The sequence below is a fragment of the Lepidochelys kempii genome, chromosome 14 (genome assembly GCF_965140285.1).
Source record: "Lepidochelys kempii isolate rLepKem1 chromosome 14, rLepKem1.hap1, whole genome shotgun sequence".
Taxonomy (NCBI): domain Eukaryota; kingdom Metazoa; phylum Chordata; order Testudines; family Cheloniidae; genus Lepidochelys; species Lepidochelys kempii.
In genome coordinates, this window is record NC_136393.1 from 48,186,556 (window position 1) to 48,213,705 (window position 27,150).

Genomic DNA, 27,150 nt, shown 5'->3' on the forward strand with positions numbered 1-27,150 from the left:
TAGTTTCTCTCCATAAAGTCACTTCAACACTTCAATGACGTCACCTCCCGATCTTTTTTATCATCTAAACAGGCTGAGCTCTTTCAATAGCTCCCTCGCAGGCATTTTTCTCCAGCCCTCAAAACGTTTCATTGCTTTTTGCTGCCCCATCTCCAATATTTCCAAATCTTTTTCAAAGGTGGACGCCAAAACTGGATGCAGGACTCCATGATCCATCTTCCGCATGGTGTGTCACCTCCCTGTGCTCCTCATTGCTCTTTTCATACATCTAATGATGGCTTTAGCCCCATTCACCACAGCATCACCCTGGGTGCTCTTGTTGAATGGCTTGCCCAGCATGGCCCCGAAATCCTCTTCACAGTCAGTGCTTTCCTGGGTACACTGCCCCATTCTGTAGGTGTGGCCTGCATGCTTTGTTCCAGCGATAGGACCCTTCCTTTGGTTCTTTTCAAAGTGGTTTTCTTTGAATGGGTCCAGCTTCTCAAGGGATCCGATTGCTCTGTGTCACTGCCCTCTCCTCATCATTAATTACCACTCTGCTACTATTTTATCACCCACCAATGTTAGCAGCAGTGATTTTTTTATTTGGGTTGCAGTTCCTTGATATTTATTTTCAAGAATTAGTCCCTGAGAGCATCTTCATATCCCTAGTGCCCAGAACCTGCTCCTCACAGCACAGCGAGAAAAGGCCGCGCAGCCCAGCTGTGCCGTAGGGGCTAAGCACAGAACGAACTTCAGAGCTTGTGCCATCCATAGCTTCTGAACAACATGTGGGGGGTCATCAGCTTAGAAATACACTCTAGACCGGTAGCGCAGACAGGCCCCAAATGTATCTAAGTGTCCCGCCTTGAAAAACAGGAGAGAAGAAAACATAACCTTGAGTAGCGTTATTTTATAGTTGTGGAAACTGAGGCACACAGAAGCAAAGAGATTCGCTCATGGTCAAAAAGCCAGGAATAGAAAACGGCAGATCTGCTGATAGTCAGTCCCGGCCCCTAGCCGTGTTTGTCCTGGCCTCTCTGCTTCAGCTCCAGTGACAACCCGAGTCGAGGTTTTCTTCATCTCCGTGTCCTTTAACTTCACGTCACTGCAGAAGAAAGATTGTTTCTGAGCAGCTGGCTCTAATGCATGGAGATGTCTTTCCAGAAGACGTGCTCTGGCTCAGTCCCATGTCGTGGGTTTCCTGGAGGAAGCGCTCGGTGACGTTCTAGGGCCTGTGTTACACAGAAGATGGACAGAATGGTCCTTTCTGACCTTCATTTTTTTCTTTCGCTCGGAGGATAACGCTGGACATTTTCTCTCATTCACTTTCCTTTGGAATAATTTCAATCCAGTCCAAAGGATTTCCTCTTCCATTATGTCTTCAGCACCTTTCCTAGCAAACAGTTACTGTTCGAGCCCAGGTTTCCAGTTTCAGGCTGTCCCAGGGTGAGATGGCCATGAAAGGGGTAGTAGCTGAACTGAACCTCTCCCCAGGTGAAGGGAATAAATTACGGGGTTCACGTGAGAAGGAGCAGCATGTAACTAGGATCCAGGCCTGTTGGGCGATATAAGAACAGCCTGTGCTCAGCCAGGAGAGAGACCCGCAATGGGAGCAGGCCTGGGAGGGGCTTAGATAGTCCTTTCAAGGCAGTTTGGGTACACAGTAGGGGATGGAACAGCCAAGCTGCTAGGGTCGGGAGCTGGGCCTCCTGGCAGAGTCCAAGAACGAAAGCACAGCATCTGCCAGGAAGGGAGTCCCCACAGAGGGACACTGTAATCTCCCAGGGAGGGAAAAGGCTCTCACTGCCATTTCTTAACCTCATGGGGTGTTCTCCTGCTCCGCCAACCCCACCCGTATTTCAGCATCTCCAGGTGCCTGAGGGAGCAGGAACCAGAGGCCATCCTGCAGCTGGGACAGAGATGGAGGTTGAGGACCTACCTGCCCGTGGTGCCCATGGTGCAGGACAGCCCTCAGAACATGCGAATGCAGCTCCAGATCTGGGAGCAGCTTCCCTTTGCTGGACGACACCTTGCAGGTTGCGGGGAGTGAGACAGGCACTAACTTTTGGTAACCCTCAGTGGGTTCAGAGGGTAATGGTTTGTAGAAAGTGGTGTTGGAGAGCTTTACAAAAACTAGGCAAGCCATTTACAACACACACTTTGCTTCTCTACAAAAGAAAAAGGACACTAAACCATCTAAACTACTACATGCCACAAGGGGCCACAACAGTGGTTCCTTTAACCCACCCAGCAATATTGTTAATCTATCCAGCTATAGTCTTAGCCCAGCAGAAGAAGCTGTCCTATCTCGGGGCCTCTCCTTCTCCCCCCTACCCCCACGAACAGGATACAGTTCTGTGGTGACCTAGAATCCTATTTTCTACGTCTCCGACTCAAGGAATATTTCCAACACACCTCTGAACAGCACACTAACTCACAGAGAGCTTCCTACCAAGACTACAAAAAGAAGGATTCTGGGTGGACTCCTCCTGAAGGTCGAAACAACAGACTGGACTTCTACAGAGAGTGCTTCCGCTGACGTGCACGGGCTGAAATTGTGGAAAAGCAGCATCACTTGCCCCATAACCTCAGCCGTGCAGAACACAACGCCACCCACAGCCTCAGAAACAGCTCGACATCGTAATCCAAAAGGCTGATAAAGGAGGTGCTGTCGTCATCATGAATAGGTCGGAATATGACACAGACAGCTCACAGACAGCTGCAGCAGCACAGGAGCTAGCAAACAGAGCTGTAAACAGGGGAGTTTGAGTGGGAGTTTGAAAGGGGAGTTTGTCTTGTGGTGCTTGTGTGGGGTTTGGTTTTGCTGTGGGTGGTGGTGTTTTGGTGTGGTTTGTGTTTCCCAGATTAACAGGATTTAGGTGGGAAGGCTATGACAGATTCAGAGGTGGCAGTGGGAGTGACCCATGTAGCAGATGACACAATGAAGATGACTGGATGTGGAAGCTGTGGTATGTACATGATCCTGGCGGGGGCACCTGGTAAGAGTTTTGTCTGCATGAAATGCCGTCTGATAGAGCTGATGGAGGAAAAGATCAGAGGTTTGGAGATGCAGGTGGAAAGTCTGGTAGAGTTTAGGAAGGGGTTTGAGCAGATTATGGAGCAAAGACATGAGGTATCTGAAGGGAAAAGCTCAGACTTGCAGATGGAAGCAGGACTAGGGAATTCTGAGGGGAGACTGGGTGAGGAAAGTGGTCAGTGGAAGCATGTGACTAAAAGAACTAGGCAGAGGAAAAGACGGGCTAGTGAAGGAGAAATAGAGCTTCAGAATAGGTTTGCAGAGTTGGAAAATGAAGAAGGGGCTCAGCAGGTAGTCACTGAAGGTGACAGGGCAAGGAAGAAGAGAAGAGCGGTTAGTCCTATAGGAAAAGGGGAAGAGTTAATGGAGATTACACCAAATATGAGCCCCAGGAGGATACAGGATGGGTTAAAAAGGATTACAAGGGAGAATGGGAATGGAAAAAACTTGCAGCCAGAGGGAACAGGGGATAGACTGGAGAATAGCACCGTCACTAGGAAAAGGCAGGTCTATGTGATTGGGGACTCTTTATTGAGAAGAATAGATAGGCCTGTAACCAGAGCTGATCCAGAAAATAGGAGGGTGTGCTGTCTTCCAGGTGCTAAGATACGGGATGTAGACCTGAGGTTAAAAAGGATTCTAAAGGGAGCGGGAAAGAATCCCCTAATTATCCTTCATGTGGGAACAAATGATACGGCTAGATTCTCACTGGAAAATATTAAGGGAGACTATGTTAGGCTGGGGAGGACGCTTAAGGAAATTGAGGCTCAGGTGATCTTTAGTGGGATTCTGCCTGTTCCTAGAGAAGGGCAACAAAGGTGTGACAAGATTATGACTATCAATAGATGGCTTAGGCAGTGGTGCTATAAGGAGGGCTTTGGGATGTATGGCCATTGGGAGGCATTCATGGATAGAGGACAGTTCTCTCGGGATGGACTTCATCTGAGTAGGGAAGGAAATAGACTTCTAGGATGGAGGCTGGCACAACTGATTAAGAGAGCTTTAAACTAGGAATTTGGGGGAGATGGTTGGGAGATGTCCAGGTAATCTCCACGCCAGAATTTAGCATAGAGTGGAAAGAAAATGAAGTAAGAGTGGATACAGCTGTAGGTAGGAGGAAGGGCAGTGTAGATACAAGTCTAATAGGTTATACTGGTAGTAAAATAACCGTGCCTAATAGGGTACAGAATGTGAGTGAGGCCAAACAGCAAAAATTAAGATGTTTGTACACTAATGCAAGGAGCCTAGGTAACAAAATGGAGGAACTAGAGTTACTGGTGCAGGAAGTGAAACCAGATATTATAGGTATAACAGAGACCTGGTGGAATAGTCGTCATGACTGGGCTACAGGTATTGAAGGGTATGTGCTGTTTAGGAAAGACCGAAATAAAGGTAAAGGTGGTGGAGTAGCACTGTATATCAATGATGAGATAGAATGTAAAGAAATAAGAAGCGATGAAATGGATATGACTGAGTCTGTCTGGGCAATAATTAAATTGGGGAAGAAAACTATTAGAGCCTCCCCTGGGATAGTGCTTGGGGTGTGCTATAGACCGCCGGGATCTAATTTGGATATGGATAGAGCCCTTTTTAATGTTTTTAATAAAGTAAATACTAATGGAAACTGTGTGATCATGGGAGACTTTAACTTCCCAGATATAGACTGGAGGACGAGTGCTAGTAATAATAATAGGGCTCAGATTTTCCTAGATGCGATAGCTGATGGATTCCTTCAGCAAGTAGTTGCTGAACCGACTAGAGGGGATGCCATTTTAGATTTGGTCTTGGCGAGTAATGAGGATCTCATAGAGGAAATGGTTGTAGGGGATAATCTTGGCTCAAGTGATCATGAGCTAATTCAGTTCAAACTGAATGGAAGGATTAACAAAAATAAATCTGCAACTAGGGTTTTTGATTTCAAAAGGGCTGACTTTCAAAAATTAAGGAAATTAGTTAGGGAAGTGGATTGGACTGAAGAATTTATGGGTTTAAAGGTAGAGGAGGCCTGGGATTATTTTAAATTAAAGCTGCAGAAGCTATCGGAAGCCTGCATCCCAAGAAAGGGGAAAAAATTCATAAGCAGGAGTTGTAGACCAAGCTGGATGAGCAAGCATCTTAGAGAGGTAATTAAGAAAAAGCAGAAAGCATATAGGGAGTGGAAGAAGGGAGGGATCAGTAAGGAAAGCTACCTTATTGAGGTCAGAATATGTAGGGATAAAGTGAGACAGGCTAAAAGTCAAGTAGAGTTGGATCTTGCAAAGGGAATTAAAACCAATAGTAAAAGGTTCTATAGTCATATAAATAGGAAGAAAACAAAGAAAGAAGTGGGACCGCTAAAAACTGAGGATGGAGTGGAGGTCAAGGATAATCTAGGCATGGCCCAATATCTAAACAAATACTTTGCCTCAGTCTTTAATAAGACTAAAGAGGATCTTAGGGATAATGGTAGCATGATAAATGGGAATGAGGATATGGAGGTAGACATCACCATATCTGAGGTAGAAGCGAAACTCAAACAGCTTAATGGGGCTAAATCGGGGGGCCCAGATAATCTTCATCCAAGAATATTAAAAGAATTGGCACAAGAAATTGCAAGCCCATTAGCAAGAATTTTTAATGAATCTGTAAATTCAGGGGTTGTACCATATGATTGGAGAATTGCTAACATAGTTCCTATTTTTAAGAAAGGGAAAAAAAGTGATCCAAGTAATTATAGGCCTGTTAGTTTGACATCTGTAGTATGCAAGGTCTTGGAAAAAATTTTGAAGGAGAAGGTAGTTAAGGACATTGAAGTCAATGGTAAATGGGACAAAATACAACATGGTTTTACAAAAGGTAGATCGTGCCAAACCAACCTGATTTCCTTCTTTGAGAGAGTAACAGATTTTTTAGGTAAAGGAAACGCAGTGGATCTAATTTATTTAGATTTTAGTAAGGCGTTTGATACTGTGCCACATGGGGAATTATTAGTTAAATTGGATAAGATGGGCATCAATAGGAAAATTGAAAGGTGGATAGGGAATTGGTTAAAGGGGAGACTACAACGGGTCCTACTGAAAGGTGAACTGTCAAGTTGGAGGGAGGTTACCAGTGGAGTTCCTCAAGGATCAGTTTTGGGACCAATCTTATTTAATCTTTTTATTACTGACCTGGGCACAAAAAGTGGGAGTGTGCTAATAAAGTTTGCAGATGATACAAAGCTGGGAGGTATTGCTAATTTAGAGAAGGACAGGGATACCCTACAGGAGGATCTGGATGACCTTGTAAACTGGAGTAATAGGAATAGGATGAAATTTAATAGTGAGAAGTGTAAGGTCATGCATTTAGGGATTAATAACAAGAATTTTAGTTATAAGCTAGGGACGCATCAACTAGAAGTAACGGAGGAGGAAAAGGACCTTGGAGTATTGGTTGATCATAGGTTGACTATGAGCTGCCAATGTGATATGGCTGTGAAAAAAGCTAATGTCGTCTTGGGATGCATCAGGAGAGGTATTTCCAGTAGGGATAAGGAGGTTTTAGTACCGTTATATAAGGCACTGGTGAGACCTCACCTGGAATACTGTGTGCAGTTCTGGTCTCCCATGTTTAAGAAGGATGAATTCAAACTGGAACAGGTACAGAGAAGGGCTACTAGGATGATCCGAGGAATGGAAAACTTGTCTTATGAAAGGAGACTCAGGGAGCTTGGCTTGTTTAGCCTAACTAAAAGAAGGTTGAGGGGAGATATGATTGCTCTCTATAAATATATCAGAGGGATAAATACCAGAGAGGGAGAGGAATTATTTAAACTCAATACCAATGTGGACACAAGAACAAATGGATATAAACTGGCCACTAGGAAATTTAGATTAGAAATTAGACGAAGGTTTCTAACCATCAGAGGAGTGAAGTTTTGGAAAAGCCTTCCGAGGGAAGTAGTGGGGGCAAAAGATCTATCTTGCTTTAAGATTAAACTCGATAAGTTTATGGAGGAGATGGTATGATGGGATAACATGGTTTTGGTAATTAAATATTCATGGTAAATAGGCCCAATGGCCTGTGATGGGTTTTTAGATGGGGTAAGATCCAAGTTACCCGGGAAAGAATTTTCTGTAGTATCTGGCTGATGAATCTTGCCCATATGCTCAGGGTTTAGCTGATCGCCATATTTGGGGTCGGGAAGGAATTTTCCTCCAGGGCAGATTGGAAGGTCCTGGAGGTTTTTCACCTTCCTCTGTAGCATGGGGCACGGGTCACTTGCTGGAGGATTCTCTGCTTCTTGAGGGCTTCAAACTACAATTTGAGGACTTCAATAGCACAGAGATAGGTGTGAGGTCTTTTTTAGGAGTGGTGGGTGAAATTCTGTGGCCTGCATTGTGCAGGAGGTCAGACTAGATGATCATAATGGTCCCTTCTGACCTAAATATCTATGAATCTATGAACAAGAGGCTGCTCGGCAGCTCTCCAACACCACTTTCTACAAGCCATTACCCTCTGATCCCACTGAGAATTACCAAAAGAAACTATACCATCTGCTCAGGAAACTCCCTGAAAAAGCACAAGAACAAATCTGCACAGACACACCCCTAGAGCCCCGACCAGGGGTCTTCTATTTGCGACCCAAGATCCATAAACCTGGAAATCCTGGACACCACTTCATCTCAGGCATTGGCATCCTGACAGCAGGATTGTCTGGCTATGTAGACTCCCTCCTCAGGCCCTACGCTGCCAGCACTCCCAGCTATCACTTCAGTCTCTCTGGTCACTTTCCAAGGAACTCCCCACTCCGAGACCCTGGACACTGTGGCCTGCAAATGCAGGTGGGGAATTAATTACTGACCTCGGTGGCGTTCAGACTATGTCCTGAAGCATGGGATTGGGCCAGAGGGACAGCTAGCGCTGGCCACGGTGTCCAGGGCCTCGGAGTGGGAAGTTCCTTGGAGAGTCTCCCACCCAGTGGAATTCATCTGTGAAGGGAGGGGGCGGGCAGGAGCATCTCATCAACCCAAGATTGGAATAACTGCCTGCCTGCACACCGAACTCACTCGGCGCGGGGTGCATGAGTGCAAGGCGCTGGGCTGGGGAAAATCAGCCCTGGGTGGTTATTTTGAGTAGAAAAGCAGAGCCACTTCTGGGGTCTTTCAGCTTCTAATGCCCTTTCCCTTCTGCAGCTGGATTTCAGCGTATGATAAAATCCCTCTCAATGCCAAGTCAGTGCCATAAATCACTGGACTGGGTGCAGGAATCAGTAGGCAACGTACTCTGGCTTGGGTTATGCCAGGGCTCAGACTAAATTATTGTTCCCAAAACTTTTAAAAGCTGAGCCCCCTCCTCAAGGCAAAGAAACCAATCGTGCCCCTCACCCGTCAGCAATGTGTTCGCCACCCCACCCCCCATTTTCATGGACACATCTTCAAACCCCACCCTTCCCACCACGGCTAGCCCTTCCCCACGCTTCAGGAGACGCTGGAGTAGATCATCCTAACCGTCCCCTCTAACCTTTAAGACCTGAGGGACCCCATCCCGGAGCATCTTAAAAATCACAGTTCCCAGACTCTGGAACAGGGGCTGCTTTGCCGGGCTCACCTTTCTCCCTCTGTCAGGTTGGCCGATGGGGATAATGAGCCTGGAGATCTCATTCCCGCTGCTCTGAGTGCTGCCCATGTGCGCACGACCCAACTCAGCTCTTACTGTATCCCAGGAACGTCTTCATCTTATGGGAGCCCCATGGCAGCAGTGGGATGATTTAACGGACTCCCTTAGTCATGGGGCCTTTCTCTCGCTTTTTTTGTTTCAGAGCCAGCGTCCTGGAATCGTCTCATGGTGCGTGGAGTGGTGGGGGTGGTGGGGGAGCTAGTCTCACTATACGAATGTGGGTTTTGGAAAGGTAGAGGGAAAGTGTTTGCCTACCCGCGACTCGTCTTCAGGAAGCTGCTGACTCATCCCTCCCCGCAGCCTGGAAGTCCGCAGGATTCACAGGAATCTGAGCTCCCCGCAGTGTGTGACAGGGACGGGGTCCAGGCCCAGGGAACCAGAAACAGGAATCCAGACCCAGCCCTGGAGAATGGTGAAGGAGACCTGCTCATGGAGGACAGACGCTTCACCCAGGAACCCAGAGGAAGGGATCCATTAGGTGGGGACACGGGTGTGGCCCAGGAAACTGGAGTAGCATTGCCAATCCTCCAGGGTGACCGGGAGTCTGCAGGAATTAAAGATTAATTTTTAATTAAAGATCATGTCATGTGATAAAATCTTCAGGAATCCGTCCAATTAAAATTGGCAACCCTAAACCGGAGTGGCGGGGAGGGACCCATTAAATGGAGACAGACATGGGCTAGGGAACCAGCTAGAAGAGCTGATCCCTCTTACGGTGCCTCTCAATGGTGGGGACTAGACTGGGCGAAACTTTTCATCTAAACCAATTTTAGGTGAAAAATGCAGATTCAGCAGTTTGCGAATTCGTATCCGGTCTGCTGAATTGTTCACGTCCAGCCCCTCCCCCCAGTTCTTAACAAGTCGAAGCATTTCGTTTAGACACTTTCCAAAGAAACCATTTTGATTTTTCAGTTTGAAACAATTTTTTGTTTAAAAATGTCCTTCAATTTTATTTTAAAAATTCAAAAAGTTACAACCCTTGAAATGTTCCTGGGTTTTGTTTTATTTTTAAGCTTTTTGGTTCATCAAAAATTTGGAAAAAATTTAGTTTTGTTCAACCTGAAACCAGTTTTTTTCCATCTCTTTTTTGAAATTGCCAGCGACCAAAAATTCTGTTTGCCCAGCTCCAGGGGCGGGTGAGGATTTTAGCGGTAATAGTAAAAAGAAAAGGAGGACCTGTAGCACCTTAGAGACGAACCAATTTATTTGAGCATGAGCTTTCGTGAGCTACAGCTCACTTCATCGGATGTAATAGTGTGGGTCTCCGAGTCTCCTTGTTGCTCAAAGTTTTCTTACTGTTACAAATTTATTTGGGATGAGGGCAGGATGGGCAAAAGCTACCTAAAAGTGGGGGGGCTGCTGACAGCCAAACTGTGGCCCAGCCCCTGTGCCACCCCTTCTCCTTGAGGTCCTGTCCCCTCAAACCGCCCCTTTCCCTGAGGCCCCCACCTCATGTTGCCTTTCTTCCCTGAGCTCCCACTTCACACCACCCCTTGCCCCCAAAACACCGCCCCCCCTCCCGCTCCCTTCTCTTCCCCCTCATCCAGTCGCTCACACTTATGGCCAGAAAAAAGTGGTGGGCCCTGGTCTCCCCTGGATGAGAGTGGGAGAGGATGAAGAACTCCTTTCAAATATAACTCCCCCCCGCCCACCACCACCTCACAAAAGCACAATTTTGCCAGCAACAGCAAAACATGCACCTAACCAACCCGGGCCAGTCACGCTGTGTTGTGTGTGACATTCCAAATTTTTGTTTAGTTTTGGTGGGAAAAACTCCACGTTCTCTCTCAAGTGGGCAGAGAAATCCCAAATGTTTTTTTTTTAAATGGGAACTCTTTTCAAATGATCAATGTAATCCAAAGTGGCATTTTTAGTTCAAAGGTTGCATTGTGAGTGTAAAACCATTTTGACCAGCTCTATTACTGTACAACAAGATGAGTTTATTTTTCATGCTGCATTGTTTGGGCCACGTTCCAAGTGGTATTTCAGTTTTTGCACCGCTCTTCTCTTCTTGTGTCTGCCCCTCTCATAAGCTGTGGCCTTAATCTTGGCCCTGGAAACCCTTATGTGCATGTTTAACTGTAAAGACTGCTGTGAATAATTCCATTTCAATGGGACAACTCTGAGGTCGGGTTTAGGCTACGGCCCTATATCAGTGTAACTATGTCATTTATTTAATTTTCTTTCTTTTATATGTGAAAATTATTGAGAGCTTAAAGCAGGTAAAATACATGAACAGGTTCAGACAGTCCAAGTTTGTCAGTGCAAAGTGACAGCAGAGAAGTGGTCTCTGCTAGTTTTCCATAAGTCTCTCAGGGTTACCCAGGATAACTTTGGGGATCTCTGTCTTGCATCGGGAATGTTCCCTGAAAGTGTCCAAACAGCTCAGAGATGCAGAACCATTCCCTGGATCCATGCTTATAGCTGTCTTCCCCGGAAAGCAGTCTGGCAAGTGTTCCTGTCAGCTCATTGCTAAGTTATCTGCCAAAACGCTAGAGTTTTCAGGTGCCTAAGTAGCTCCTGGAATCATGGTGAACTTATCCTCCCCGCCACCACCAAAATTTGAAATGGTGCCCCTGAGTGCACGGGACCCTACCGTGCTCCCCCCAGAGGAGCTGCATTAACAGGCAACTCTGCAAGTTCTCTGCATGCCTCTGCAAGTGACCCCCATGCCTCTCCATTTCCTTGGCCACATGTATCCTGTCCCCATGCTGGCGGCTCATCCAGAAAAAGAAGGAAAGAGCTCACCACTGCGACCACCTGAGGGATGGGTTGGGGTGAGATCAGCTGGTCAAAGCAGGCAATAGGGACAGAATCGGAGACTTGAAGCTCCTCGAGTGACCTCTGACCTTTCCAGACCTGCCCTTCAATCAGACACAGCCATTGTAAAGTTGAATGTGATAGTAACTAGACCCATTTTAAACCCTTCACCACACAAGACAAAGCCCGTAGGATTCATCATTAATGATTTATTTCTCCTCCCCTGGATTCCTGCAGCCACCAGCCACCAGCCACCTTGGAGCTTTCCCTCGTCTCTCCCAGGCTGGGCTCACTCGATGGCAGGAGCTCAGCGGAGGGTCCAGCTTTGCTCTTTCGCTTCCATTCTTCACGTCTTTGGGTGGCTGCATTTGCAGCTGAGCAGCCTGATGGAAACACTGAGTCCTCTGTCTCGGCAGGCAGGCCCAGCCGCCAAAGCCAAAGACTCCCTGAGAACAGGGGCAGGTTTGCCTCAACTCTCAGGAGTGGAGGCTGGGCCCATAGGGTAGGGTTACCATATTTGAACTTCCAAAAAAGGGGACACTCCGGGGTGGGGTGGGGGGAGGAGTGGTAGCCCTGCACCCTATCTACTCCCTCCCCCTTCCTGCCCTCTGACTGCCCCCCACAGAACTGCCAACCCATCCAACCGCCCCCGCTCCTAGTGCCCTGATCGCCCCCTCCCAGGACCCCGTCCTCTATCTAAGCCTTCCTTCTCCCTGTCTCCAACTGCCCCCTCCTTAGACCCCCCCACCCTAACTGCCCCGCTAGAACTTCCCCCCCTACCTGTCCCCTGACTGCCCCGCCCCCTATCCGCACCCCCGCCCCCTGACAAAGCCCCGGGTCTCTGACACCTATCCAAGCACTCCCTGTCCCCTGACTACCCCTGCAGAACCCCGGACCCATCTAACCCCCCCCGGCTCCCTGCCCCTGACTTCCCCCCTGAACCTCCGCCCCATCCAACCCCCCCTGCTCCCTGTCCCTTGACTCCCCCGAGCCCTCTCCATATGCCCACCCCCTGACAGGCTCCCTGCAGAACCCCTGACCCATCCAACCCCTCCTGCTCCCTGTCCCCTGACTGTCCCTTGGGACCCCATGCCCCTTCTCCAGCCCCCCGGCTCCCTTACCCTGCTGCTCAGAGCAGTGTGTCTGGGGTGCGGAGCCAGACACAGTGCCGTGCTCCCCCGCAGAGCACGCAGCTCCCCACCCCACCCCCAGAGTGCTGCATTGGGAGGGAAGTCCTGGACCTTTTGAGAGTTTTACAAATTCCTCCCGGAGGGCGATTGAAAACCCCAAAAGCCGGACATGTCCGGGAAAATCCGGACGCATGGTAACCCGACCACAGGGACTCCAGGATCTGCAGCTGCTGCCACCTCTATGGTGAATCCTCCGACTCATCACCAACCAGCTCTTCCCCATTCTGCCAGCCGGCCCCACGGTCTGACCATGCAGGAGAACAGAAACCCTTTGGGACAGCAGGAGAGTCTCCTCAATGCCGCACGCTTTGCATGGCTTCCCGCGGTCACCGGAAAACATGACTACCCTGCCCCAGGAGTCTCTCAAGGAACTGCCGGCGCAGTCACTGGGCCCCCACTCGTGATGGTCTCGGGCAGTGGCATTGCAGAGGGAGCTGAGCAGACCGTCCCTTCTGTGACTTCCTGAATTGCTGCCAGGACGGATTCTCCTCTGCGCTAGGGAGAGCCCCCGAGAAAAGCAGCCGTGGTAGGGGAGGGGGCAAGACAAGCTCTCCCCCTGAGCCCTTGAATAGCAGGCAAGCAGGACTCTGGGAGCCAGGGATTGGTGTGTCTTGCTGGGAGAGCAGAGCTGGAGAGCAGAAAAGGGCACTGGAGGAATTGTAGAAAAGTCAGTGTCATGGCCGGGTCATGGGCAGCCAGACCTAGTGGTCAGAGGCAGAGTCCACACTCACAAGACAGGAGTCGAGAGTCAGCTGGGACTGGACACTGGAAGAGCAGAAGCAAAAGACCAAATGGTGTTCAGCACCTCAAGTCAGATGAGTCACCCCGAGTCTGCATGCCAGGAAATCAAGCCTGGGGAGTGGGAGCAGGAACAGCCAACACACGGTCCAGAGGGGGCAGGTGGGCACTCGGGTGTTCAGACAGCTCCTTGTTCCTACTGCTGGTTTAAGGAGACCCGGGGGCCGATTAGCTGCTCTGGGACTCTGCCAATGGGCCTCAGGGATGGAGCCTCAAACTGGATCTGGACTTCGTCAGTCCTTGATAAGCAGTTTTTCGTAGGCTTCCAGGTGGCGTGCTGGAGGGCGGCTGCTCCCAGGAACCCTGCAGACCCGGGTTAATGACCCATGACAGTGAGTGATCTCTCCCCGCTCATATCTCCTGCACAAAACAGTCTCCAGGGTCCTGAACACATCCTCTGAGAATAAAAAAACACAGTCATGAGGACAAATAGGCTATGGAACAGGAGCCCCCTCTTCCTTGCAACAGCCCCAAGTGCCCAGAAGAGTGGACGGTTCTTACCTCCAGCAGATGCCTGGGATCTTCCATCTAAGCCTCACTGGGACCCCTGTTGCTTGGTCTGACAGGATGAGATCATCTGTCCCCCCTGCTCCCTGCGCTAGGCTGGCTGCAGCACGCATCTGTGTAAGAGGCTGGGCCAGAGAGATGTTACAGTCAGGGTCCAGGCAGCCCAGAAGGAGAACAGAGGGTCTGAAACCAGAAGACGAAGCAATCAAATCAGCGGATTCGACAGAGAAGTTTTGTACCCTACAGGGACATCAAAGAAGGTCTGTTAGAAAAGCTGAGATGTTAGTCTGGAAACTGCTAAGGCAAAGATTGGGACTTGTTAAGATTCAGTTTTAGTCACTACAAAGTGTGTTGTGTTTTGTTTGTCTGTTTGAAATTTGTCTCTTTCTCTTGCTTAGTGTCACTTAAATCTCTTCTTTGTTACTGTGCTTCCCAAAGCACCTCAGCGTTGTGTGTTCGAGTGAAGCGTGAGTCTCCAGCCTACCCAACAGGCTGAGCTGTGCCCTGTCTCTCTGAAGGTAGCGAATAATTTCTGAGCGGTGCTGGGCCCAGAGTCCAAGGGCAGTTCACCAGACATCTCCTGTGAAGCCCAAAGAGACCAAAGGAGCAGGAGCGATTCAGGCCCCACTGACCCATGGGAACTTCCCACAGAAGAGGCTACACTGGGCTCCAGACACAGCCAGCAGGATCCCTCCCACAAGCTGGGCCATGTCCTTCCCCTCCCAGCCCCACAGCTTCCTCCCCACCCCAGCCTCAGGAACCCCTCCCATCTCCCTGCTCTCCCCAACCACTCTCCAATACCAGGCTCTTTCCAGAATGGAAGCAGGCGTGTACCAGAGTTCACTCACCGCTAGATGCTGGCCAGGCCTCGTGTCACCGCTTTCTCGCTGGGCTAGCAACCCCGCTGATACTCACTCTTGCAGTTTGTTGGCTGGGAACTCAGCCCCCCAACCAGGTGACTGGCCTTTAGTCTACTCCTTCCTGGAGTCGTGCTCCTTCCAAACAAAGTCCAAAAATGTCTTGAACAGAAACAAGGCCTTCCACCCTTGTGGGGAGCTCTTCCTCGGCCTGATTTTGGCTTGGCCTACCCTTCTTGGGTTTCTATGGTCTTCTGTGTCCCCTTCCTTAGGGACGGTGAGAGAACCCAGTCCTACCCTGGACTCCAGGTTTTGGCCAGAGGCCGTCTACTGAACAGCTCGGTCTGCTTCTGTACTTTTGCTGCTGTTTCCCCTTGTTTCCTCTCAGGTGGGGCTCACTTGCTCATCAACTTGGCCTAGCCCCAGGCTTGGCAGCCACAGGCCAAGCCACCCTGTTAGATACCCTCCTCCTTCAAATCCGGTCCAGCCCGGCTGACAGGTTTGCTGAGAGGATGGTGAAACCCCATTGCTGATCAGAAGGAGGTCAGAGTCTGTTCTCTAGGAGCTGAAGGTCCCTTTGTCCTGCTGCGGGAAGTGGAGCTGGAGAGCGGAGATGTTAGGTGAAAGAGACTGCATAATGGAGTTGGAGACTGAGGGACGGGAGCCTCCTCCCAGAAACGCTCCCAGGAGAACAGGTTTGAGGAGATCTCTGGGGAGCCTCTTGCTAGGAAAAAACAAGGGTGGCACATTGATGGAGATGTCTCTGTCCCAGGGATGGGGGAAGCTCCCAGCCAGGTTATGCAGCAGGGATCTCATTTCTCTCCCAAGAGACCCATATGCCCAAAGAAGTCAATGGCTCTTACCTCCATGAGGGAGCGGGGTCTTCCCTCTCAGCCTCTTTGAGAACTACCACTGCTTGGTTTCCTCGGACAAGGGACCTGCCCCCACTGCTCCCTGAGGTGGTTCAGCTTCTGACTGCAGCCATCTGGGAGGCTGTCAGACGCTCCAGGGCCTAGAAGACACGAGGGGAGGAGGCTCCTCTTCATGTCAGACTCTGAGAGCCCAGAGAAGGGCCGAAGGAAGAATAAAGGGCAGGAGATGAAGCTAGCCCTGATCCTCTGTCCCATCCTCACCTCCTCAAATGTGGAGCTTCCTGAGCTTCAGTTGGGCAGACAGTCCGTAGCCCTGACCCAAAGGTCCTTCTGCGCCATATGGGGCAGGAAGATCTCTGCCTGGGAGCACGGGGAATGGGCTGGGGGTGAGATCAAGGAAAGAGGGGAGGGGTATGGGTGGGAGGGAAAGAGCTCCTGCCCCAGAAGAAGGAATTTGGGGGGCCGAGGGAAGGACCCGGCTCCACAGAGAGGGCAGAGAGTTTCTGTGAGTGCCAGGGGCCTCCATTTCCGCTTCCACTAGCCCCGCATTTACAGTGAGACAGAGCAGTACCTGCAGCAGGGAGCGGGACTTGCTGAACAGGGAGGGGAACCTTTCAGAGCATCAGAGGAGCCACAGCCCTTGCAGCGCCTCGGGCATCTGGTGCAAGTGCCTGATGATGTGAAGCTGGCCCATGACCTTGGCTGTGACATCCTCGTGCTGCAGGGGAACGAGAACATGTCAGAGACGGAGACATTCCCCAGGAATCAGGGAGGATGAAGGGCACCTGGAACCAGCACCATCATTTCCACCCAGCAGCTGCTCATGTCTGAGTGGTGGATTCACCCTCCCGACCCCCAGGATGGAGGCTTGCTGTCCTCTCTAGTGACCTCTGGTGCCAACCCCCCTCCTTGTACGGTGAGCTCCTTCCACCTCCCCATCAGCGCCCCTGACAGCTGTTCCACCTCCAACCCACCTGGGGACACCGCTCAAGTTCGTAGAACCCTCTCCTCCACCCCCACCTCCATCCCCACCCAGGTAGGGTAGGGAGGGGGCTCTAGGAGGGTGGCAGGGGGCAGGAGGGATTCTGGCAGCAGTGAAGTGGGATGGGGAGAGGTTGAGACCTTTCCCCAAGTCACCCCAGTGCCAAAAGCTGAAGCCACAGGATGGCAACCCTGGTGAAGGGGGCATCTCCAGTCAGTCCTTGGCCTCCCAGGCTGCCAGGGATGGGAGCAACTCTCAGTGGTGGCTCGGGTGACATGGACACTAGGCCATGGGGAAATGGGTGCAGCTCTGTGGGGCAGGAAAGGTTCCCAGAGGGCACTTAGGGGATTCTCCTGTCCTTCCCAGGAGTGATAGCAGAGCACCACATCCTAAGAAGAGAAGTCCATGAAGTCCAGAAGTCCCCACTAGGCTCCTTGCTACCAGGCCAGCGAATGGCGATCGGATGGGAATGAGGTCCTGGGCCCCACCCCAAGCTCCTGAGTCGATTGCAGCTGCTTACCGTGACCCCCATCAGTTGCTGGGCTTCCCCCAGGAGGGAGTAGACGAGCACCAGCCCAGCCTGGCTGACACGCAGCAGGGGGTCGTGGATAGCCAGCACTGCTGTCTGCAGAAAGGATCTTTTCTGCCCGTCGCAGAAGAATTTTCCAAAGACCTAGAACCAAGAGGACACGAGGCTCGAGCAGATTGCCCAGAGCCAGCCTCCAAGTCCTGGCCATACAATGGCATCACCGTCTAGTGCCCCAAACGGCGGGGAAGAGAGCTGCTGTGGCCAAGGCAGTTCATTCCCCAGGAGGCTTTCAGGGTCCCAGGGCTCAGGGAAGCCCCTTTATTAAAAGGTTGCAGGTGCTTAGGGACCAAAGCCTCCAGTGGCTCTTTCGGGAGGGCAATTTCTGGCAGGGGCCAGGATGGGCTGGAAATGGATCTCTAATGTGTGTGAGCAGGCCCACTCTGCTGTGCAGGGCACAGAGACAACAGGGGACCCTGTGTTGCTTCCAGCAGAGAGATCTCCTGCATCTCAGTGGCTAGAGGAGTGTGTGTGTGTTGTGTGGGACGAGGGGGTTGGAGCTGACAGACCAAAGGTCTCTTCCCCCCAGCTTCGTGATTTCTCTTGTTGCTGGGAATGGCCTCTGCAGCTCCTTGGTTTCTTTAAGGGGAATCCAACCTGCAGCCTGACAAGGACAAGGAGACTCATGGCCCAGTCCCCATCCCAGACACTCCTTGGAGACTTTTCTTCCGCTGCAGCAATTCAGCTTGTGGGAGGCGGGACAAGCTCACACAGTCTCTCTCACGGGGCGTCTGTGGAGCAGCGTTCTGTCGATGCCCTTGTCGATCCAGGAGCCGCTCCAGGGCCTCCTCTGTGATGTTGTGGCAATCACCCATTTCACCTTGGACTCCAGGCTGGGGGCACTATGTTACAGTGTGTTCGAAGGTTTGGATATTCTCACCACAGTTTTGGGGCAGGGGCGGGGGAGGGGCGCGATGTCTTTGATTTTCTACTTGTGCAGCAAGTAGCCGTAATTTGGGTCAGTGACAATGTGCTTCTTTGGAACAGTGGCTGAGGTCCAGATACGCTGCCATTCCCTGGCCAGATCTGGAGACATGAGGGGGGCGCATGCGGTCCATATTGGCTCTGGAGCTCATTGTGTCCCCAGCCAGTTCCCAGACTGGAGCATTCTGCTTCCTGACTGCCAATGGAATTGGGCAAAGCCCACCTCCTTTCTCTGCTTCTCCAGGGTGCAGGGAATTAAACAAGGGTCTGATCAAGCAATCGTGAGTGACTGACTCAGGGCTCTCCTCTCAGACACTTGGGGATCAGCCAGGGGGACAAGGAGCAGAGAGACACCCAGAGCCATAATCCTATATTAACTCACCCACCCGGGGATCCTCCTTACGCCACGTAGCAATGCAGCCATGTAAGACACTCAAATCACGGCAACTAGCGAGGTTCCAATGTGGGACCTTTAGCACCAGCGTGTCCCACTGGTTGCTGGATGAGGAACTCTGAGCTGGAAATAAGGAGTGGGCTCTTCTCCTGTCTCCAGGAGGCATCCACTGCAGGGAACCTAGCCAGCCCCACTCCCCGGGCTGTGTCATGCCCTGGCACAGTGCCCTTACCTCCCCCACTCTGGCTGTATTTTTGTAGCCTAAGAGCCTGCTGTCCTGGTGCCAGTCAAAGCACCAGAGATCTTCCGCGTCACGTATGGTCAGGCCTGGAAGAGAGAGAGAGAGAGAGAGAGACTTTTCTATTCTGGCTGCAGTTCCAGTGTCCTTCCAATCCCATTGGTGGCTCCACAGTGGAGTGGAGAAGACCAGAGGCAGAGAGAGACTTGTCCTCCAGCTGGGGTCAGTCGGAGAGAAATGGTCTGGGGTCCCATTATCCACCTGTGGGCACTCTCAGTCCCCTCTTGGGTTCCGTGTCCCAGCTGGGTTCCTTACCCCTCTGTCGGAGCAGCAGCTGGTAGAGCCGGTAAGTCCCCTCCCTGGCCTGCCGGCTGATGTCCTTGTCTGGATCGCTGACAAATAGAGCCAGCTGGGCCACATGGTGCCCCATCCTAGGAAACTCGGCTGAGATCTAATGGAAGGGAGAGGAGAGGGGACTCCATCAGTATTTTCCTGTCAGCTCCCTGTCCCCCCTGGGCCAGAGGGCTCCTTCCCCTTAGCCCCTCTGCAGGAGATGCTGGGGGAGAGGAGCTTGAGATCGACCCTTCATTTGCTCTGCTGCCAAGGGAGCCCGGAGCTGCTTTGGGATGCCAAGGGGCTGGAGCATGGTCCCCTTAAAGGCCCAGGGACAACACTGAACCAGGACCAGAAGAACTTGACTCAAGCCGAGCTAAGTCCCTGCTCTGACCCTGCCTCCTCATGAAGAACCCTCCTAAGCCACAGCCCCGGCAGCAGCAGATTCTGCAGCCCGCTGAACCAGCCCGCCTCTGCCGGGAGCCAGCAAGCTGCGGTTGGAGGTCACTTACGTCAAACTCAGGGAGGGTGACTGTGTATCTGAGCAGGGCTGTGCTGCTCCTGATGGCCCTGGCTCGCTCCTGCGACACCCTGGACACGACCCAGAAGTTGACATGCTGTGGGGAAAGGAGGCAGGTCAGACTCAATGGCCAGCTGCACCTGCTTTGCAAATGAGCCCCACGCCCCCAGCCCCAGGGGCCTGAGACATTCTGCACAGGGGGGAATATCTCAGGCCTTGATGGCAGAGCTTTAGAAGGGGATTCTTTCCCCCAGAACACAGCTTGTACCTTGCAGGTCACAACTTGTCAGCATCTCTCTACATTGGGACAATGTTCGGGGTCAGGGCTGGTACCCTCCTCCCAGAACTCCTGATTCCTGAACAGTTCACCAGAAAGGAGACTGAACCCTCGCCCTTCCCTGCTACGCAAATCCTTGCGGGGGTGTAGGGAGTGACTGAGAGCACAATCCCCCAGGAATTTCAGAGCAGATCAGAGGGAAGGGCTGATTCCCTGGGGTCCTCCTGTTTCTCTAGGAAGGAACGTGTGCCTCTTCTCTGAGAACCATCTCCCAAATCTCATGGGGGGGGGTGTTGGAGGGGCGGAGGAAGGGTGGGTTTTCAGACTCTCACTCCCCAAGACAGCCAGGAGCCCTGTGGTTCGTGCTCCGCAGAACCAGGCAGAGCTCTGGCTTGAAATCCCAGCTCTTTCCTCTGTCCCTCAAGAAGGAAGGACCTGACACTGCATTGCACTGACCTCCCCAACCAAGGACGGCCTACTGGGGACCCAGCTAGGAGGACAGAGTAGAAAATGGATCTTCCAGGCTCTCCTTACCAGTCCCCCAAAGAGTTCAGGTAAAATGGGGCTCACCTCCAAGATGAAGTGGAGCCTGTCTGTGTCTGGGGACTCTGCCAGCAGATTCCCCAGCATGGCATCCAGGACCTCTGGGATGACTTTGTGCAGAGCCTGCAAAGCATGGGTCAGAGTTAGGGAACCTGAGCCTACACCTGCCACAGGATGGGAAGAGGGGTCGCTGGGAAGCAGAGGGGGGGAGGGATAGCTCAGTGGTTTGAGCATTGGCCTGCTAAACCCAGGGTTGTGAGTTAAATCCTTGAGGGGGCCATTTAGGGATCTGGAGCAAAAATTGGGGATTGGTCCTGCTTCAAGCAGGGGTTTGGACTAGATGACCTCCTGAGGTCCCTTCCAACCCTAACCTTCTATGAATCTGTGAAGCACTGGGGAGACACCCAAACACATCTCCTGGCCTCTCTCCTTCACATCCCACTGCAGGCAATTCGCAAGAATTGATGACCCCTGGACCTTTGATCCATGAGCTTCGCAGGTCTCTGCAGAGGGCCTTGTAGGCAGAAGAGTATGAAACAGCCAAGTTGCTATGGATGGAAGCTGGGTTTCTGGGCAAAACACGGCTTATGAAAGAAAGAAAGAAAGAAAGAAAGAAAGAAAGAAAGAAAGAAAGAAAGAAAGAAAGAAAGAAAGAAAGAAAGAAAGAAAGAAAGAAAGAAATCCCCCAGAGAGGCGTAATCTCTTCCCTGCTGGAGGGAAGGATCCAACCCTGCAGCTTGTTCCATCTCCGCTACCCCACCCCTAAATCTGGAGCTCCAGCGAATCAAGGGAGCAGGACCGAGGACCACTCTGGAAGAGGAGGAGGATGGAGGAGGAGGAGGTACCTGGATGCCGGTGGTGTCCTTCTCCGTGCCCAGGGTGAAGACGGAGTGAAGGGCAGCTCGCAAGAGGTGGGTCTCTAGGTCTGGCTCCAGGGCAGGTTTCATGGTGCTGGCAAGAGAGAGGAGCTGGTGTTAGACTGTGCAGTATGGGGGTGGGACTGTGGCCAACACGGACACCAACCCACAGGGATAGAGGCACAGGCTGGCGAGAATGGAAACTGAGGCACTGAGCTCGGGAATGACAAGGCCAAGGCGTCCCAGACAGACAGTGGCAGGACAGGAATAGCTCCTGTTCCCTGGAGCCTGCTGCCCCTCCTGTATCTGAGCCCGGGAGTGAGCCCCTCCCCAAGGCCCCTGTCATGTGATGGGAGTGAAAAGAAGAGCCCCGCCAGGAGAGAGTGACCCTTCCCTCCCCACCATCTCTGCCAGAGGCGCCACTCTTGGGAGGTGACTCCCAGCCTTGGGCCTGAGCAGCACTGGGGTGAGGGGAGCCGGCGGGGTGGGGGGTGGGGCTGTCTCCGTACCAGAGGTTGCCCACTGCAGCCAGGGAGTGGGCGAGGACGGCGCTGGGTGACGAGTCGTCGGGAAGCTCCTCGATGAGCTCCTGTGAGACGCGAAGGAGACAAAGGAGCGTGTGAGATTCAGGCCCGACTGACACCTCCCAGTGAGGAGATGACACAGCCAGTGCCCCACATGGCCAGCGGGATCCCTCTCCTCCCGCCAGCTGCCGTATGGCGTGTCTCACTCACCACGATCCTCTTCGCCACAGCCGCCTTGCAGCAGCGCAGCTCCAGCGTGTCCTCCCCTCTCTCCCGTGCAGCCAGACAGGCGGGGTAGATGGCCTGAAGGAACAGGAGCTGCTGCTCCTCATCCTGGACCCACCAGGAGTGGGGTATAGCGAGAGAGAACCTGTTAGCGAGGGACCTTCCTGCCCCACCCACACCATCTCCAGGGCTCAGGCCTCAATGCGGGATTGTGGGGACCCGCCTATTCTCCAAATCCCCCACCACTCCTACGCAAGCAGGATCAGGAACCGGGACAGTGCCTGTGGGGGGAGACGACCTCGGCTGTTGTGGGACAAACACCCCCATCTGGGGGTCCCACATCATGATGTAAAAGGACCACATTAGGGGTGGTAGATCAGGAGGGACAAGACCCTCGGCAGGGGGTGGGGATGCTAGGAAGGGACAGGGCCATCTTGGTTCCAGCCCAGGTGGGGAACATTTGTACCTTATCTCTGCACTGGAGCTGCTCTCGGATGACCTTGAGAGCAGCTTCATCTTTGGCCACGTCCACCCCTTCCTCCTGCTCCGAATCCAGGGGGGTCCCTGCACCCAGGAGAGAAGGGAACAGGGTGATGCCTGCTGCCACTTGGGGGATGGACGGGGGCGTGGTGGGCAGAGCAGGATTCAAGACCCCCCTTCCCACCTCAGGCACCCAGGGCAGATCGGGCCCCATATCTCCCTCTCACTGATCCCGTCAGCCCCCAACAGCTGCCGAAGCCCAGAGCAGAGCCCCCCTCCCCTGCCCAGGACCCCAGGGGAGGGGCCTGTTCCCCCCGCCCGGAGCAGCAAGGACCAAGGTGGCAGCAGCTCTTCACGCCCCCACCCCCAGGTCCCCGTGCGAAGGGGCAGCTGTGTGACGGCTGCTGCTGTCCGTGGGGTTCGCGGGGCTCAGGCCAGACACCTGGGCTGGGGACCCCCCCCCGTCTCCCTGGGAGAGCGTCTGGGCCCAGGGGGTTCACATCCCGTCCTCAGCCCTCCCGGAGCCCAGCCCGGCTCCTCACCTGGCACAAAGCCGTGGCGCCCGTCGGCCTGGCTGCTGCCAAAGACCCAGGTGCTGCCGCGGTCCCAGGCTGAGCTGCCGGTGCTGGGCCAGGGACCTTCCCCCTCCTGGCCGGCGGGGGCTGGAAGGGCCTCAGAGACCGGGCAGGGCGAGGCCTCCTGATGGGAAGGAGGGCTGGACTCCTGGGGCCGCTGCTGCCCACACAACCAGCCGCAGAGCCACCCTGCCCGGCGCCCCTCCTGGGCTGGGTCCTGTCTGCAAAACCGCAGCCTGGGCCAGCTCCACCGGGGCCTGGTCGGGGCCGCTCCCAGCTCGGCGCCTGCGCCGGGAGCCGGGGTCCTTTTCCAGAAGGCCGGGCACTTTCGCCGTCTGGGCTGGACGGGAGCTGCTTCCCCGCCAGCGGGGACGCAGGGCTTGCTCTGCCCCTCGGGAAGGCGGCAGCTGCTTCCCTCAGGCTCTGGGGCCACCGGCAGAGCCTTCCTCCGCAACATCCGCAGGAGCCTGGCCATCCTGGAACCGAGCGGGGAGCAGGGCTGAGTCTGGGCTCAAGGCAGCCTTTCACTCCTGGGCCTTTTCCGGCCCTCCTCCTCCCTGCTCCAACCACGGCCGCCCCCTCTGCCCCCACAGGAGTGCAGGGAGAGCCATCTACACACACGGGCAGGAGTTCGTTGCACGATCTGCTCCCAACGTTCCCCCTCGTAATCCCTGCTGCTGCAATATCCAGGAAGTCTCATCCTTTTCCAGCAATGGGGTCAGTCCCAAAGACCATCGCTTCCTCTGGACAAGCAGCCCCCTCCTGTCATCCCAGGCCACACTCCCACCCAGGCTTGAGAAGGAAGAGAAACCAGGAGTCCGGACTTCTCCTGGGAAACCATTCCCACGTCAAAGTCACAAAGACCCTTGGCACAGGAAGACCAGGGCCCTCCTCGTTCCCCCTTGATTTCCCCAGCTCAGAGACTGTCAGTCTGGGGAACAGTGTCCCACAAGGGAAGGGCTGGAAGCCCCATTGCTGGAACCTTTCCAAACACACTGGAGACGGCTCTGGAGAAGCCCCTGCCCTGTCTAAGAGTGAGGGGCTCTTGGGGGCTGATTGCAAATGAAATCCCCCTTTGGAGGTATTCTCTCTCTGTTTCTGCCTCTCCCCACACAGACAGGGGAAGCCACCTAGGAACCCGAATGCCACTCACGTGCTCTCAGTGATGGTATGATGGATGGCGGATGTTCAGGGTCAGCAGACGTCCCTCGCCCTCCTCCTCACTCTCCAAGCCCAAGGCAGGCTGGAGAGGGTGGTGACCTCAGGAGTTACCCTGCCCAGCCAGCAGGCAGGGTGATGACACGAGGGCGATCGACTGGCTGTGAAAAAAAGAGTCTGTCTCATTGCCAAGGGATGGAGAAACTCTGCCAGCAGCAGGGGGTTCAGAACACTGCCCTAGGGTGGAGGAGACAGCGACTCCAGGATCCTGACATCCCAGCACTTCCAGAGCGCAGGAAATAAGGTGTGAACATTTTCATGGAAACCGTTTTCTGTCAGAAAACCCATTCAGGCAAAACCACTTTGTTTCTTGAAATCATAACAAGTAAGATAAAATTCTTTGCAAAAATATTTGTTTGCAAAAGAAGAGCATCTCCTGTTTGTCACAGTGCATTAAACTGCCTCGTCGTACACAAAGAGGAGACACAATGCTCTGGAAAATTAGACGAGATGCTTCAGTCTGAGCTAAGTAGTTGCTGCTCTTCACAATTTCAAAAGAATAAAATGCAAATCAAATCGAATATTAGGTCATAATCTGCTATGGCTCAGTGTGATAGGACACCCCCGAGTCTGCACTGCTCCGAGTGACACTCTTCAGTGGATCCCCATCACCCACCCATGGCGAGGTAGGTGGGAGAGGATTGTTAGTTGTCCTTGACAGAAGGAGAAACGAAGGCTGAGAAAGGAGCAGGGACTTGTTCAAGAGGATCATGAACTGCTCCAAGACAATGAATGGAGAGCAGCATCAACATTGGTCAAACATCTAACTAGTTGTGACTTATTTGCTTGGTCATAAAAGAGAGCAACAAAGACCAGAGTCAATAGCCCCCTCCTCAGCCAATCAAGGTTGAGACTTTGAGGGGTGGGAGGCTAAGAGGTCACACCAAATAGCCCAAAGAATGGCCCAGGTCACCACCGAGGGGATCACTCTCGGAGCACTAGTCCAGTCTCACCTCTCTGTGAGGGCCTCCCACAACCCCCATCCCCACCCTTGCTCCACCCACAGAACTCCTGGTGGTGGGAGGAGAGCAGAGGAAAAGGACAAAGGAAGCAAGAAGAGAAAGGTAGGAGGGACAGAGGAAAAGGAAAAACAAATAGGAGAACCCCCAATGTCCCCAGTAATTCTAAGGGACAAAGTCCAAGGTCGGAAATAAAATGCTGCCCCCACAATCTAGTGTTTTCCTTTCCTAAAAATCAGCCGGCACCTGATGGATCAGACTGAACAGGTTCCAAACCTCTCCGAGGCGCTTACCTTCTCTACAGGGACGTCTGTTTTCGAGCAAAACCACTACAAGAAAAGGAGAAAACTCCGAAGAGGGTCCTCCTTGCGCTCACGAAGGTGCAAGTGAATGCTCTCTCAGTCCTCCAGGGGAGACCTCGAGAAGGAGACGTGCTGAAGCAAAGCCACAGGGATCTCCGAGGTGGCCCCTGTCCTGCACCCCTGTCCTGCCTGGCTGATGTCAAGACCTCTCTGTGAGATCATCGCCTCCCCACCGCCTTTGTCCAATAGGCTGAGGTCCTGCCAAAGGCCCTTGTGATGTCACTGCCACACCCAGCCCTCCCCTGCAGTGCTGATGTCCTGCCCCTGTCCAGCCACACTGGATGTTTGAGCTGCTTCCCCTGGATCACCCCACGCAATGAGCGTTCATTGTGGGGATGACACCGACCACACAGTAGAACACAGAGGTTCTTCCCCAGGCCGCAATTAGCTTTTCACAAGTTAGTCGACTTTATGGCCAGAAGGAACCGTTAGAGCATTTAATCTGATCCCCTGCGTATCCTAAGGCCTCCTGTATGTCAGAAGAGCTGGGCTTTTCTTTTACTCAAACATTTTCCAGAAAGGCATCTAGTCTTTATTCGAAGAGATCAAGAGATGGAGAAGCCATCATTTCTCTTGGTACTTTGTGCCAAGGACGAACCACCCTCTGACAAATCTGGGTCTTATTATCATTATACTTTTTCTGATTTCTGCTTCCATCCATGGGGTCTTGTCATGCCTTTCTCTGCGACATAAAAGAGCCCTTTTATACTCGACATTTTCTCTCCATGAAGTCAAGCAACTCACCTCTCATTTGTCTTTTGTATCTACTAAACAGATTGAGCTTTTTCAATGTCTCATTAGAAGGCATCATCCCCATCACTCAATTTCGAATCTTTTCTGTACCTCTCCAATTGTTTTAACATAATATTCAAAATGTGGACACAAGAACTGGATTCAACATTCCAACATCAGTCTCACCAATGCTGTTTCACTTCCCTTTCCATCCTCACTACTCTATCCATCCAAGAATGGCTTTAACCTTTTTTACCACAGTTTCACATTGACAGATCATGCTGAGCAGTTTGTCCACTATGGCCCCGAAATCCTTTTCAGGGTCACTGCTTTCCAGTGGATTGTCCCCCATTCTATAGGGTGCCGCCTGAATCCTTTGTTACTGGAGGTATGGGGTTGCATTTGGCTGTATTAAAACCTAATTATTTAGTAAGCATTTTAGAAGAACTAGCCCATTAGAGAGAGAATCATGAATTACTCAAAGACAATGAATGGAGAAAAGCGGCAAGAGCAATCAAATACATGTTTGGTTACGGCCTATTTCCTTGATTTTAAAAGAGGGTAACAAGGACCTGAGTCTCCTCCCTCACAATAGCCCCAAGCGCCCCCAATCAGCATTGAGACTCTGAGAAGCAGAAAGCTGAGAGTTCTCACCAGATGACCCGGGTCACCACCGGAGGGAGTCACTCTTAGAGCACCATTCCAGCCACATGTCTTTGGGAGGGCCTCCCGCAATGAGAGTTGGAGTGCAACCCCCCATCCCCTCCGGCCCCCGCTCCAC